This window comes from Silene latifolia, chromosome Y (assembly GCF_048544455.1).
Source record: "Silene latifolia isolate original U9 population chromosome Y, ASM4854445v1, whole genome shotgun sequence".
In the NCBI taxonomy this organism is placed as follows: domain Eukaryota; kingdom Viridiplantae; phylum Streptophyta; class Magnoliopsida; order Caryophyllales; family Caryophyllaceae; genus Silene; species Silene latifolia.
In genome coordinates this window covers 401,490,096-401,505,030 of record NC_133538.1, presented here as the reverse complement: position 1 = coordinate 401,505,030, position 14,935 = coordinate 401,490,096, and the positions used below count along the sequence as shown (strand labels likewise).

The following is a 14,935-nucleotide window of genomic DNA, read 5'->3' as shown; positions in this document are numbered from 1 at the left end:
GTTGTCACGGGTTGGACCGTCTTGGTCTTTAGACTCGAGCTTGGATGCTACTCGGGTGTACTCTTGGATGGAGGAAGTGGACAAAAGGTTAGCGGGTTTTGAAAGGGAGTTGAAGGCAATTAGTGGGGAAGTGTTCCCACACGGTGATCGTCTCACTTTCCTTACAAGTCAAGGTGGAGCGTTGGTTATGCACGGGAAAGCCATGGCGGGTGATCAAGCGCTCACGTCGGAGGCCACAAAAGCTCTCTCCCTAAAAGTGCTTAACTTTGAAAGGAGCATTCAGACTCTTTCTCAGCTGGTTCGGAGCTCGTTTGACCGTCTTGATGCCTTAGAGCATCGTACTAGGCCTGACTACGTGAACCCGTACCGTACCCGCAACATTTGATCTCCCTATGCCTTACCATAATTAGCCCTGCCTATTTTTAGCTTTTCTTTTCTATTTCTTTTGGTATCATTCGGCCCATATTGGCAATGCACTTGTGGTTATGGCCCAAGTGTTTCATTAGACATGTGTTCATTCGGCCCATTTTGGCTTAAACTTGTTTAATTCCTAAGTTTGTATGATACTTATCTTTTGGATGCTTATAGTCTTGCGTGTTATTTTTATTCCCTATGACGTTTTATCTCTTGTCTCGTCTTATATTATTCTAGTCATTTTTGATTTGTTCTTAGCTTTTCGATGATGTCAAGAGGGGGAAAGAACGTCTATAGTAAGCATCTACCTAAGCTTGCTCCTTGTCAAGACCAATTGTCTCTTAAAGTCCTTAAAGTTTCGGTTTTTGAAAAATCGTTTTGATCTTGCGTTAATCTTTATTATCAAGATAACGGTATTATATTGAAGGGGAACTACACACTTAGTCACAATTTCTAGGAGGCTTGCCATCATCAAAAAGGGGGAATTTGTTGAACCATATAGCTTATATGTTTATGTTTTGATGATGTCAAAGTGCTTTACATTTTATATACTTGTTGCATGTAATCGTTTGTTAAGTGTTTTAGAATTAACCTATTACGAGCAACAAAGAAGATTATGACAATTGCATGTAAAGTTCAAGCCTTTATTCAAAGATCAAACGGTTCAAGATTCATTCAAGAAGTATGTGAAGACGGAGTTCGTCTAAATTTGATACCCGTCGTGAGGTGTCAAAAATAAATTTATAATCTCCAACTACAACTATAGCTAGCGGCAGTCGGGTCGATCCACAGAGAGGCAGACGTAATTTCTAGTTGTTTAATTTCGGTCTAAGGGTAACAGAAATGTGGGGGGTTTTGAGTTGATTTGATCTATAGCTAAGGCGATAAAAGATAATAAACTAAAAAATACGGATAAAAACAGATATTAAAGGGGTGCAAGGATGGTCGGTTTACTATAGTTTCGGCGGCAGCAAACTAAGCAGGTCTAAATCAAACACATGAGGCGGGAAAACAAGAGGTCCTCTCGGTCCACTCTTAACAAATAGCATCTTTCGATCTCGCTACAAGTCCCTAATATCACTAATACTGACTTTCGTCCTAAAAAGTGATTTATAATCTAAACTTTACCTATCTTTCGATCTCAGCATAGTTTAGTCATTTTAATTGGTGATCTAACAACTTTCCCTATCTTTCGATCTAATGGGTCAGTCATATATTAAGCATTCAACTAGTCGCATGCATTCGATTCGTCAAACACAACACTTAAATCAATTAAAACGAAGGTAAACCTCACGTGGTCAGTCGATCGACCGGGTAGGGTGGTCGATCAACCAACATGCGATTAGGGCTCCCTAATTCTAGTGCCGCCTACACTATAATTCCCCTACATCCTAGCACGAATAAATTAGCTACTCATACTAAGAATAACAACAATGAATAAATTGACTAGTAATTCTACTGAATTCATGCTTGAAACGATTAAACAGATGATTAACATAAAACGATAATTATGGTTTCGGGAAACTAACTAGCAATTCTCTCCTACAAACGATAATAAAGCGAACTAAATTAAGAGCAGAAGAGTACCGAAATTGCAGAGCAAGAATCAGAAACCGAACGAAGATAAATTGTATAAAAATTCCCAACAACTTAGAACCCTAATTATTTTATGAAGTAAAACTGATAAAAACTGAATGAATGACTTGATGTTCTAGGTTACGTTATATAGAAAATATGCGTAGCACTTATTATCAAAACCTAAACACAATGGGCTTGCTTTTCCTCGATCTTTTAATTCTCGTCTGAAGTAGCGGTGTGGTCGATCGACTTAGGTGACCGGTCGATCGACTGATCTGCAGTATACATGCAGTAGCTTCTGGAACCCGCAGGTTGGTCGATCGACTGAAGGCATTGGTCGATCGACTGAAGTAGCTGATTGTTGGCTTCTATAATCTCGTGGATTTGTCTTTTGGGCCTTGAAAGGCGCACCAAGCTCGTTCCTTAAGTGAATTCTTCACGTCAAATGCAATGCAGGATACTCGGGGACAGATTTAGCTCAATTTCCGTTGAATTCTTCACATTTCTGCAATAATGTACAAAAACACGAAATTAGACGGAAATAGGGAGAATAGTAGCATAAACTACACAAATGAGCTCTGAAATGCGTGTAAAATGAGGTGTAAAACATCATATAAAAGACACGCATCACATATTTTAAGACTAGGGTTTGCACGAGTCACGAGGCATATGAGCCGTGACATCTCGTGTTACCCAGGATATATTAGGTAAAAATTTTATCTTATAATAATATCTTTACATATCTTATGTATCCTACTTAATATATTTGTTTATGATAAAAGATATTCTTGTTTTTAGAAATCTTATCATGATCTTAGAATTTATAGTAAAGATAATATTTGAATAGATTATATTCTATCTTTTGGAATATTCTTTATTATCTTTTAAGGCTTTTAGGAAAGAGATAATAAGAAGATATGATTTGCTTTTATATCTTATTATTTCGGCTATTAGGGTTTGTGTAAAAACCGTGTAGCCTACTCCTTCCTTCCCTATAAATAATTTTTTATTTACAACATCTAAATAAGAGACCTGAAGCATAAAAATTGATTTCAACTTTGCAAAGCAAACCGTGGGTTTTCCAAGAAAAACCGTTTTGTTATTTTGAAAGGTCGTGTGTTTTAAAACTCGCATACTTGTTCTTATTTTATCGTTATAAGATAATAGTGCTTAGTTGATTTCTTAACTTGTTCATTAACGTGAACCTTTGTTAGAATCATTAGTGCTTTCTTATTAGCGTAAGTTAGTCACTCGAGTATTTAACGGTACTCATTGAGTTACAGCTAGAGTTAGTTGTACGAGTTGGGTTAGTAAATTTGTAATCCGTAGAAAGGTACTAAATTTATTAATCGAGAATAGTAGACGTAGGTTTCGACTTGTGAAATTGAACCACTTCAAAACCGTGTGTCTCTTCGTTCTTTCGCTTGCTTCATTTATTTCGTTTACTTCCATTAGTTGATTAGTTAAAGTTTAATCAATAAACTTTAAATAATCAATTATACACACATAATCGAAAAAGCTTTCAAAAGTTTTAAATCCTCAATTCACCCCCCCCCTCTTGAGTATTTTGGATCAATAGACTCTTCAACCTCAACCTTAGCTTTGTCCACTTGAATACCCTTACCTGACACCAAGTGACCGAGTACCACCCCTTCAGTAACCATGAAGTGGCACTTCTCCCAGTTGAGAACAAGGTTGCTCTCCTCACATCGCTGCAAAACTTTAGTCAAGTTTCTCAAGAAAACATCAAAATCAGTACCATACACACTGAAATCATCCATAAAGACCTCCATGATAGACTCTATGTAATCATAAAATATGGCCATCATACAACGCTGAAAAGTAGCAGAAGCGTTACATAAACCAAAGGGCATCCTCCTGTAAGCAAAGACACCATATGGACATGTGAAAGTGGTCTTTTCCTGATCATCAGGATGAATAGGTATCTGAATGAAACCGGAGTAGCCATCTAGGTAACAGAAATAACTATGACAGGATAATGTCTCTAACATTTGGTCAATGTAAGGAAGTGGGAAGTGGTCTTTCTTAGTAGCAGTGTTCAACTTCCTATAGTCAATGCACATCCTCCACCCTGTAACAAGTCTAGTAGCAATCAACTCATTCTTATCATTTTTAACTACTGTGGTACCCCCCCTTCTTGGGTACAACTTGGACAGGACTGATCTACTTAAAATCAGATATAGAGTAAATAATTCCAGCATCAAGCAATTTCTGTACCTCTTTTCTTACCACCTCCTGCATTGGAGGATTTAGTCGTCTCTATCCCTGTGCACTAGGCTTGTGGCCTTCTTTCAAGTGAATACGGTGCATACAAAAATCAGGACTAATACCCTTCAAATCATCAATGCTATACCCAATGGCCTTTTTTGAGTTCTCAAAACAGTCAACAAAGCAGATAGTTGACCTTCAGTTAGGCTATCATTGACAATTACGGGATTCATTTCACAGTCATCAAGAAATTCATATTTAAGATGAGAAGGAAGGGGTTTTTGTTCAGGTTTCTTTACCTCAGTTACCTTTGGTGCAATACCCAAATTGTATACCTTCTGATGGGGGCATTCCTCTCCAGTTAGTAGCCTCTCAATCTCATGAACTTCTGGACTCCATGAACCCGTCTGATCAGCTGAATCCAAAACTAGGGCAATCTCCAGAGGATCCCTGTCCAAGCATATAGGAAGACACTCATCAATATTAAAATCAACAACATCTATACTATGACAAGTTTCTTCTATCATAGGATGTTTTAATGCTTTTTCTAAGTTAAAAATAATGGTATCATCCGCCACAGCTAGAGTCAATCTCCCTTGCCTAACATCTATAACGGCCCCCGTAATGTGAAGGAACGGTCTACCCAAAATGATAGGGATTTGGTTGTCCTCAGTCATGTCCAAGACAACGAAATCTACGGGGATGAAAAATTTTCCAATCCGAACGGGAACATCCTCTAACACCCCCAATGGGTGTTTAACAGATCTATCAGCCCTCTACAAAGTCATATTAGTAACCGTCAACTGACCCATATTTAATTTCTTGCAAATAGAATAAGGCATGGCGCTGACGCTAGCTCCTAGATCACAAAGAGCTTTACTATTAGCAAGATGAACAATATGACAAGGGATAGAAAAACTTCCTGGGTGTGACACCCCATACTCCAAGTGCCTTACCAGGACCACTCAGGTATAAGAATGTCACCATCTCGGTTTCCCGAGGCAATGATAATCAAAAGACAATAACGAAATATAATTTAAATAGTAATAAAGTTTAAGTGATTACAATCCGAAACCAAACTGATGACTCTTCTAAAAACCAAAAGCCTAATAACGAAACAAAATGTCTGACAACAACAGAAGACTCTTCTAACTGCAAGTGATGACTCATCCCAGCTATCCCATAAGCACCATATCAAACATGCTCAACAACAGCTCACCATCTCCGAATGGATCACGACAGTTTTATAAAACAAAGACAGGGTCTGTACTAATCACACAATTATATAATCACAATAAGACAGAAATCAACACAGCTCAATTGTCACATCAACCCGAACTCCATCACCAACTCCTCAATACTGACTACACACTAAAGTGTGTAGCCCTACCAGAGTACCCATCGCAACGAGTACTCCTCGCCGCTTGATGGGGGACCGCAACGTTCCCACCTAAGCCCTGCTCATCTCCATCGAGCGATAAACCCAAATCCATTAATGTGCACATCCCTTCTGTGGAGGGTTCCACAGAAGGCAAATCATGGGCGTGAATCCACTCCCGCAAGTGACTCCATTTAGCCAGCGACGCACCCCGAAGAACACAGACAGATACAATCAACAACAATCAACAACAACCAAATCCAACAACCGTCACAATGCAAATACGATACTTTAACAACAATCAAAATCAACAACAAACCACATTATGTGACTAATACCGAGTAGGTAAAACCCTACCTGGAATGCAAACACAAGCAGACGATCTCAACAGCTGTATCAAAACCTCTCCTCTACGAATCCTCCTTTTATCACATGATCACATAATTACTACTAGCACAACTAACCATAAAAACCCCCAATCCCCCAAATTAGGGTTTAAACAAAGTTAATTAAATGCTATAAAATTGGTATGTAGATCTTATCCTTAACGCAAGGATCACAAGGACACAAAGAACGATGAAATCCGACCTCTCAAGCTCTGGGATTTGTCAATAGCGTGGATGAAGAGAACAACGTAGTTTTAAACATCCTTTGAGTGAATTAGAATTATGAAAAGTGTTTAGGGAAGAAGACGATATAAAATATATACTAATCCGTGTCATTAACAAAACCCGTCAAAATATTACCCGTCAACCGAGCTACTCGATCGAGTAACTAACGTACTCGATCGAGTGCCACTTACTCGATCGAGTGCAAAGGCTACTCGATCGAGTACCCTACAAGCAGACTACTGTTTCGTAACTCAAAACACCCTTACTCTATAGAGTAAGGCCCACTAGATAGAGTACCCAGAGACTCATAAAACCGTAGTATTACACTGGGTCCTTTAATTTAGGTGGTGAATTGATTGGCAGCATGGCACTGCACTTCTGAGTGTAAGCAATAGTTTCCACCGCTTCAAAGGATCTCTTCCTTGTCAAAATATCCTTCATAAACTTTGCATAATCCGACACTTGAGTAATTAATTCAGTGAAGGGAACACTTGCCTGTAAATTCTTCACGACCTCCATAAACTTACCAAACTGCTTGTCCAGCTTAGATTTTTGTTACCGATGAGGAAAAGGTAGTGCAATAGTAATGGGCTCGGCTTGCTTGACCTTAGAATCAAGTTTTGAAACACCGTCGTCTGCTAAGGAGGTGCCTCGATCGAGCCTTGATGTCACTCGATTGAGCACACTGGTTCCTCAATCAAGCCTGAGCTGACTCGATCGAGGAACTTTTGCAGGTTCAAATTTTTCGTTCTTTTTGCTTTTATCGTCAGCTCGTGTTTCAACTTCGTCAGTTTCTTTCTCATCTTCACTAAGCTTCAAATTACCCAATCCTTTGGGATGCATATAAGGTACCTCATCATCAGCAGTGGGCACATCATTATCATGGCTTTGAAGGTCGGAATTTGCATATGTGGTACAACTCCTCAGCTGAATAACATTAGCTTGCTCGTGACCTTGTTTACCTTGAGGAGGAAGACCCCCGGCCTTTTTTGATGGATTTTGAAGTGCCATCTGAGCCACCTGTTTATCTAGCATCTTATTATGGGCAATCATTTCGAGAAATTTGAGAGCCTTCTGCTTTGCATTGACAAAGTTTGTTGCAAAAGATTACGCAACTCTGCCATCTCATTGTTCGGAGCTTGTTGAGGAGTTTGTTGAGGAGGTTGTTTATATTAATTGTTAAACTGCTGACCTCCTTGAACTTGCCTTTGATATCCTCCGTTAGGTTGATTACCACGACTGTTGGGAGGAATATAAACATTCTTTTGTGGTTGTTGCTGCTGCGGGTTTTGCACATTATGACTTGACCATTGAAGTAAAGGGTGTTCCTTCGTTCTTTCATCATAAAAATTGGAGAAGGGTGTATCTTGTGCACCTTGTCTTTAAGACTGAAAGGCATTAACCTGCTCCAATGTGCTCAAACACTCGGCTGAATTGTGACCGTCTAAACCACACCTAGCACAAGACTCCTCTACTTGTTGAGTCATAGCATTAACTCTCTCTTTACTACCCAATGATTGAGTAGTCTTTATCTCAGCAATTTGAGCAGAAATAGTCTCCAATTGCGCAGCAAGAGCACCATCTCCCTCAATCCCTCGCCTGCTTCCCCTAGGATTTCCATACTTAGCGGTATGGGTGGCAATCTGATCAATCAACTTCCACGCGTTACTATCGTTGGTGCTGTCCTGAAACCTTCCATTAGCTGATGAATCCAATAAGGCACCATGGTCGTCATACAACTCGTTATAAAACTGGTTGCAAAGAAACCACTTTGGGAAACCGTGATGGGGAACAGATCGAACCAACCGTTTGAAGCGAGTCCATGCTTCATTCAAATCTTCAGTAGCTCCTTGCTTGAAACTGGTAATTTGACTTCTCAGCGCATTAGTTTTCTGAGGTGGGAAGTACCTCCTGTAGAAGGCAAGAGCTAAAGTATTCCAGTCAGTAATCCCCTCGTCTGCCATATCTAAGTCCCTCAACCATTCAGCAGCTCCATCTTTCAGTGAAAAAGGAAAAAGCACCTGCTTTACTTGATCTTGTGTACCTCCAGCAGTTAACGGGATAGAACAGCAGTAGGTGACAAATTCTCCATATGTGTAGTAGGATCTTCAGTAGTTGTCCCTCCAAATAAATTTCACTCCACCAAATTGATGTAATATGGGCGAATTTCGAAGGTTCCATTGTCAGTAGTGGGCAGCTTAAATCCTTGGGATGGAAGCTAATGTCGGCTCGGAGTGACTGGCTAGAGTAGGCATGATGGTAGTCTGAGGAGTAGGAGTGTCAACTGGAATTTCGGTCGCGGGAATTTCGTCCTCTGTGTAGGACTGATCGGCCGACTGTGCTGAGCTCGCCGTCTCGACGTCAAGTATACTCAAGTCTTCTACTTGACCCACTTCTTAATTAAATTTCCGTCTGTAGCGAAAAGTCTTTTCTGGTTCAGGATAAAAAGGAACAATCTTGGACCTATTCGACCTGGGCATACACGGAACTAACAAGAAAAGTGTGAGAACGGTCTCAAGGAACTAAGTTCCCTGAGACAAAAAGACAAAATAAACATAAACAAACTAAACAACTGTTGCCTCCCCGGAAACGGCGCCAAATTTGATATGGCTAAAGTCGTATCACCAAATCAAAATAAAACTATCTCAAAACTAACACTAATAGCTAGTGGTAAGAAAGGTATCGAATCCACAGGGGGCGGTAATAGTCAGTCTGTAAATATTTAAATCATCTGAAGGTTACCGTTTTCTTGGAGGTTTGTTTTGTTTGTTATCTAACCAACTAATTGCAAGTAATTAAAAAGGTTTAAAACAATGATAATAAAAGTCTAGGATTTCCGGTTCACTAGGTCAATTATATGGGGTCTCTTAATCAATTGCTAGATCTATCAAGTTATCTAAGGTCACAAGATCGGTTGATTCTATTTATGCCCTTTAGATCGATTCTAACATGCGATCGCTATAATTAGATACAATCTATCTGATTATCGCAGTCTATATTAATTCTAACCCTGTCGGTGAAAGCATTAATTCGCTACACTAATTAACAACTCAGGCGTAAGTTAATTAACTAGAAGAAGAAGAACAATCAAACGATAACTTATACGATTTCTCTAGCAATTAATCAATTTCCCCCTTTCTAATTAACCTAGATCCCCTTCATCCTAGATGAGGGAGTTTGCTACTCATGACTAAAGCAACAACAACAATAATGATAATTGAAGACATGATTGAAAACATGAAATAAGAACAATAATTGAATAACATAAACTTGAATGAATAATTATTGAAGAAAGATTAATACCGTAGCAACAAGGAAGGATTAAAGCTAGAGAGTATTTAGCTGTTCTAAGCAAATAAAGCGTACCCTAATAATAACGTACGAGTTTAGAATTTATAATAAAAAATAACTGTTTTATCAAAATCCGGAAATAAATATGCCAGAGAGGTTCCTCGATCGAACCTGGGTGGACTCGATCGAGGACGATTACTCGATCGAGCTTCAGGGGACTCGATCGAGGAACTAGCTTCACAGACTGATTTCTTCGTTTCTTCACTTCTAGCCTTCATGCTACCTCGTTCCTCATGCCATGCTCTGTGTATTCCCCTATGCCATTTCCGCTATGCTCATATTAGCTTGATTATCCTCGTAATGCATCATTTATGCGTTAAAACATAAAGTAGCGGCAATATCGACAATTCACTGAAATAAGGCATATAAACGATATAAAGACACGAAAACGGTATATAAAATGGTATAAAAGGAGTTATAAAAGTATATATAAAAGTGATACATCATATTTCCAGAGGATGTTCGTGTTCCTATTTCTCAGAGAGGGCCATTTTGCCAGTTTGCAGCTTCTACTTCTGCTGCAGCAGCTTTTCCTGGTGGTGGCCGTGCTAGCGGCCGTGGTAGACGAGGTGGTCGTGGAGGCCGTATTCATGATCCTGAGTTGCAGGCTATGTTTGAGGAGATTGATGGGTTTGATGAGGCCATCCATACTGGCCTTGATGATGATGATGATGATGATGGAGCGCAGTAGTGACAGCTGGTCACTACATCCCTCACTTTCCAGCTGGTTTGGGGGAGCTTTTGCTACACAGCTGGTACTATCCTTTCTTGTATTTAGTTTATTATATTTCTTATTTTCCTCTTCCCTTTGTTAGTAGTGTCCTTTAGGTTGCTGGATTTTCTGTGTGATTGATATGTTGTAGGCGTCACAATGAGGACACAGTGACATTTAGGTTTAGGAGAGTATTTATTTCTGTTTTGTGATTTATTTCAGTTGTGTGTTTTTTTTATTGTTGTGTGCTTTAAAATTAAAAATCCATAAAAAAATTGAAAATCTATAAAATACAAAAACATGTTTTTATTTATTTTAGGTCGAGTCTTGGTGAATTGTATAGCAATGATGATAATTTGCTTTGTCTTTGCATTTGAATCCCATTAAGTTATCCATGTACATTGCTTTGACATGTTAGCTATGATAAACAAAGCTCATAACTCAAGTCTTGACCGTCACAATATGCCTTATGCCGAGTAAATTTGACAATATTTTGTAGGTAAACCACTTAAATTTCTGAGATCTTTAGAGCTTCCTAGGCCAGGAACATTAATAAACTGGTCTCATTTGTTATTTAGGCTAAAGAGTGTGGTCTTCTTGTGGAATATGTAATATCAAACTGCATAAGTGTGACATTAGTTTCTTAACTTTTTGCGCGTTCATATGATTAAGTACATGAGGAAAGGCGATTCTTATCGTTCAAATATGCCATACATTACCTTGTTTTGTTAGCCCGTTTGAACCTTGTAGCCATTTCATATCCTATTTCATAGCTACAATCTAGAATTTGCCCACCTTTTCGGGAAAGTCGCAGTTGTTTGAGTCTCATGTTATTTTAGCTACTTTGGTTGGGATTGGGACATTTATGTCATGTGGGTTGTAGCTTAAATTTTGCTAGCAATTGTGTTGATCTCCTATGTTGAACAAAAAAAGAGAATTATGAAGCAAAGAAGAAAAAGAAGAAAAGAAAAAAAAAATAGAAAATTCCGAAAAAAAAGAAAGAAAAAGAAGAAAAGAAAAATTAGAGAATTTCTTCATCAGTTTTGTTAGGAGATCATAAGTGGTATAAACTAGAGTCTAATGCACTTTTAGAGAGTCTTTATATTCTCTCATATGTTGTCAAAGTTGAGATAATTTCTCTAGTTGGGATGATTGTGATTATTATTATTAGATTTGGTTATTGGTTTAGCGCTGCGACTACCGTCTTAGCCTCACATATCCATACGTGTTTCGGCACAAACCACTTCTATACCCTTGCCCATTTACCACTCTATTGTCCTTGATACATGTACTTGGTCTTTATTCTGAATACGTACTAGTTGGAGAAATTTCTATCACATTAGATTGCATGCATGTTTCATAAGTTGAGTGAGTGACTTTATTCTTTCTATCTTACATATATCTCACCCCTTATGAGTGCATGAGTGAAACCGCGAGAATCCAAATAAATATTCTTGCAAGATTGAAAAGTATTTGGCTGAGTCTCGGTATCATGTCATATCTTGAGTTGAGCTGCGTTAATCTATTACCCGTGCCTTTGAATTTGTTTTATTGGCACAATCTTTTAGTCATTACTTTGTTATAGATATGGGTAGCTGGAATTTGTATGTGCCTTGACATTTGCTCTGGTTTGATTGCTTTGCTTAGGGACAAGCAAAGGTTTGGTTTGGGAGAGTTTGATGTATCACTTTTATATACGCTTTTATAACTTCTTTTATGTTTATTTATATATCGTTTTCGTGCCTATTATATCATTTATATGCCTTTTATAGTGAATTGTCGATACTGCCGCTACTTTATGTTTTAATGCAGAAATGACGCATTACGAGGTGAATCGAGTTAAGATGAGCATTGTGGTTATGGCATAGTGGAATATATGAAGCTTGGCACGAGAAATGAGGAGACTTGAACACGAGAAGAGAAGTAAAGAAGAAATCAAGCTGGGAATTCTGGTTCCTCGATCGAGTAGAAAGTGGGCTCGATCGAGTAACCGTCCTCGATCGAGTAGCGTGAAGGCTCGATCGAGGAACCTCCTTGATAGACTTATTTCCGTATTTTCCTAAAACACGTCTTGTTTGTATTATATATTCTAAACTCGTAGAGTTTATGTTTTGACGATGCTTTTTATTACTTTTAGACGGCTAGAAACATATTTTGGATTCGTATTTTGTTCTTAATCTTTCCTTGCTAATTATTAAGGTACTAATCATTCTTCATTAATTAATCATTCAAGTTTATGTTTTTTATTGATTGTTATTATTTTATGTCTTTAATTATGCTATCATCCATCTTTATTGTTGTTGTTGAATTCAATATGAGTAGCTAAATTTTTCATCTAGGATGAAGGGGATCTAGGTTTATTAGAAAAGGGAATATTAATTGATTGCTAGTAATATCACATGAATTATCGTTTGATTATTGTTCTTATTCTAATTAATTGATTTAGACCTGAATTGATAATTAGTGTAGCGAATTAATACTTTCACGGACATGGTTAGAATTAATATAGGATGTGATAATCAAATAGATTGTGTTTAATATTAGCGATTGCATGTTAGACTTGATCTAAAGGACATAATAGAATTAATCAATCCTGTGACCTTAGATAATTTGATTGACCTAGCAATTAATTAAGGAGCCCCATATAATTGACCTAATGAACCGGAATCCAAGACTCTTTAATATTATTGTTATACATCATTTAATTACTTGCTATTAGTTGGTAGAAAACAAACAAATCAAAACCCCCAGAAATTGTTACCTTTAAGACACTTTAAATATTAGCAAACTGATTATTACCGTCTCCCTGTGGATTCGATATCTGTCTTACCACTAGCTATTTTGTTAGTACTGAGATAGATTTATTTTGATATTGGTGATACGACTTTAGCTTTATCACTCTCTAAAAAAACAGGAGAGCTTTTCTCCCAAAAAAAGGGAGCTTTTCATCACGATTAACAATACAATCCTTCTCATCAATTGGGTCTTAATCTATCCCTAATGTTTTCTGAAAAGCCTATTTATGATTAATCTCTTCATATCTATCCAAAATCTTCTTATTATCTACCTAATGATTAATGGGAAGGGCATTTAATTGGATGCCGGGGAATCAAATTTGTAAGTTTGCTTTTCTGGGAATTTCGTTCGTAAAAAATGCCTAATCTTCCTCCATCATTGCTCTGCTGCAGGATTAATTGGGGGTTTAGGTTTTTTGGTGGCTTGAGTAATTACTTTTAATCATACTGTTGCTTTTCTGGGATTGGGAGGAAACGTTTGCGTTATCTGGGTTGATTTTACTAGGGTTCCATTACATCCTATATATAGGAATAATGGGACTCTCTTCTCCATCAAATCCTTCATTATCAAAATATCATCAATCGTGTATAAACTCCTTTTTCTTAAACACATAAAAAATCTTCGATCAAATCCAATCAATTTTTAAAATCAATTTGGGCGTTTTGGGAACACTACTGAGGGGAATAATGGTGATCCTCAGAATAATGATGTTCAGCAGAATTTTTATAATCATCAGAACTTCCACCAATCACATCCGAATGCAAAGTTTCAACAAAGGAACCCTCTACACGTTAATCTCTGGCGCTTTCCTAGGTCGGGGGTGTGATGAATGTGGATCCAGCTCATCTGGGGCAATCAATGGAGTTCTGGGGAAAGTGTATCTTGGGATTCCTCGTTGACTATCGTTTGTTTAAAACTAAAATGGTGAATGAGGTCATTAGGAAGAAATGGAATACTAAGGCAAGGGTTAAAGCTTTTAAAATGGGGGAAATTTATGTTTTTCATTGTGAGGATGTGGAGGACAAGGAGGGTTTGCTGGAATGAAACACTGCTACCATTGATGGCGCAGTTATGGTGTTTGCTCGTTGGTTCCCTGACACTGTTACAAGGACAGTCAGATTCCCCTATGCTGAGGTCTGGGTCCGTCTATGTGGGTTACCATTTGAGTATCTGACAATGGATGTGGCTAGAGTGGCAGGTAAGTTACTTAGTCATCATTGCTTTATAGAACCTTTTGATGTGGTCCCTGAACATGATTATCTAAGGTTGAAAGTGGGTATTAAATTGAATGAACCCCTTATACCCGGGTTTTTCTTAGCTATGGATGCGGGTCATTTATTATGGGTTCAATTTCGTTATGGGTTCAATTTCGTTATGGGTTCAATTTCGTTATGGGTTCAATTTCTTAGTTGGTGGAGAGATTTGTCTGGTTAATTCCGTTAACGAACGAGACCTCAGCCTGCTAACTAGCTATGCGGAGGGCCTCCTTCGCAGCTAGCTTCTTAGAGGGACTATGCCTTCCAGGCCACTGAAGTTTGAGGCAATAACAGGTCTGTGATGCCCTTAGATGTTCGGGGTCGCACGCGCGCTACACCGATGTATTCAACGAGTCTATAACCTTGGCCGACGGCCCGGTAATCTTTGAAATTTCATCGTGATGGGGATAGATCATTGCAATTGTTGGTCTTCAACGAGGAATTCCTAGTAAGCGCGAGTCATCAGCTCGCGTTGACTACGTCCCTGCCCTTTGTACACACCGCCCGTCGCTCCTACCGATTGAATGGTCCGGTGAAGTGTTCGGATCGCGGTGACGTGGGCGGTTCGCCGCCGACGACGTCGCGAGAAGTTCACTGAACCTTATCATTT

The 14,935-nt window shown here is 38.5% G+C and overlaps 2 pseudogenes; both read left to right on the top strand.

The window, feature by feature from the left end:
* LOC141632201 (aspartate aminotransferase, mitochondrial-like) overlaps positions 1 to 14,935 on the top strand; it is a 134,191-nt pseudogene that overhangs the window by 88,906 nt on the left and 30,350 nt on the right.
* LOC141636897 (28S ribosomal RNA) overlaps positions 14,894 to 14,935 on the top strand; it is a 3,154-nt pseudogene continuing 3,112 nt past the window's right edge.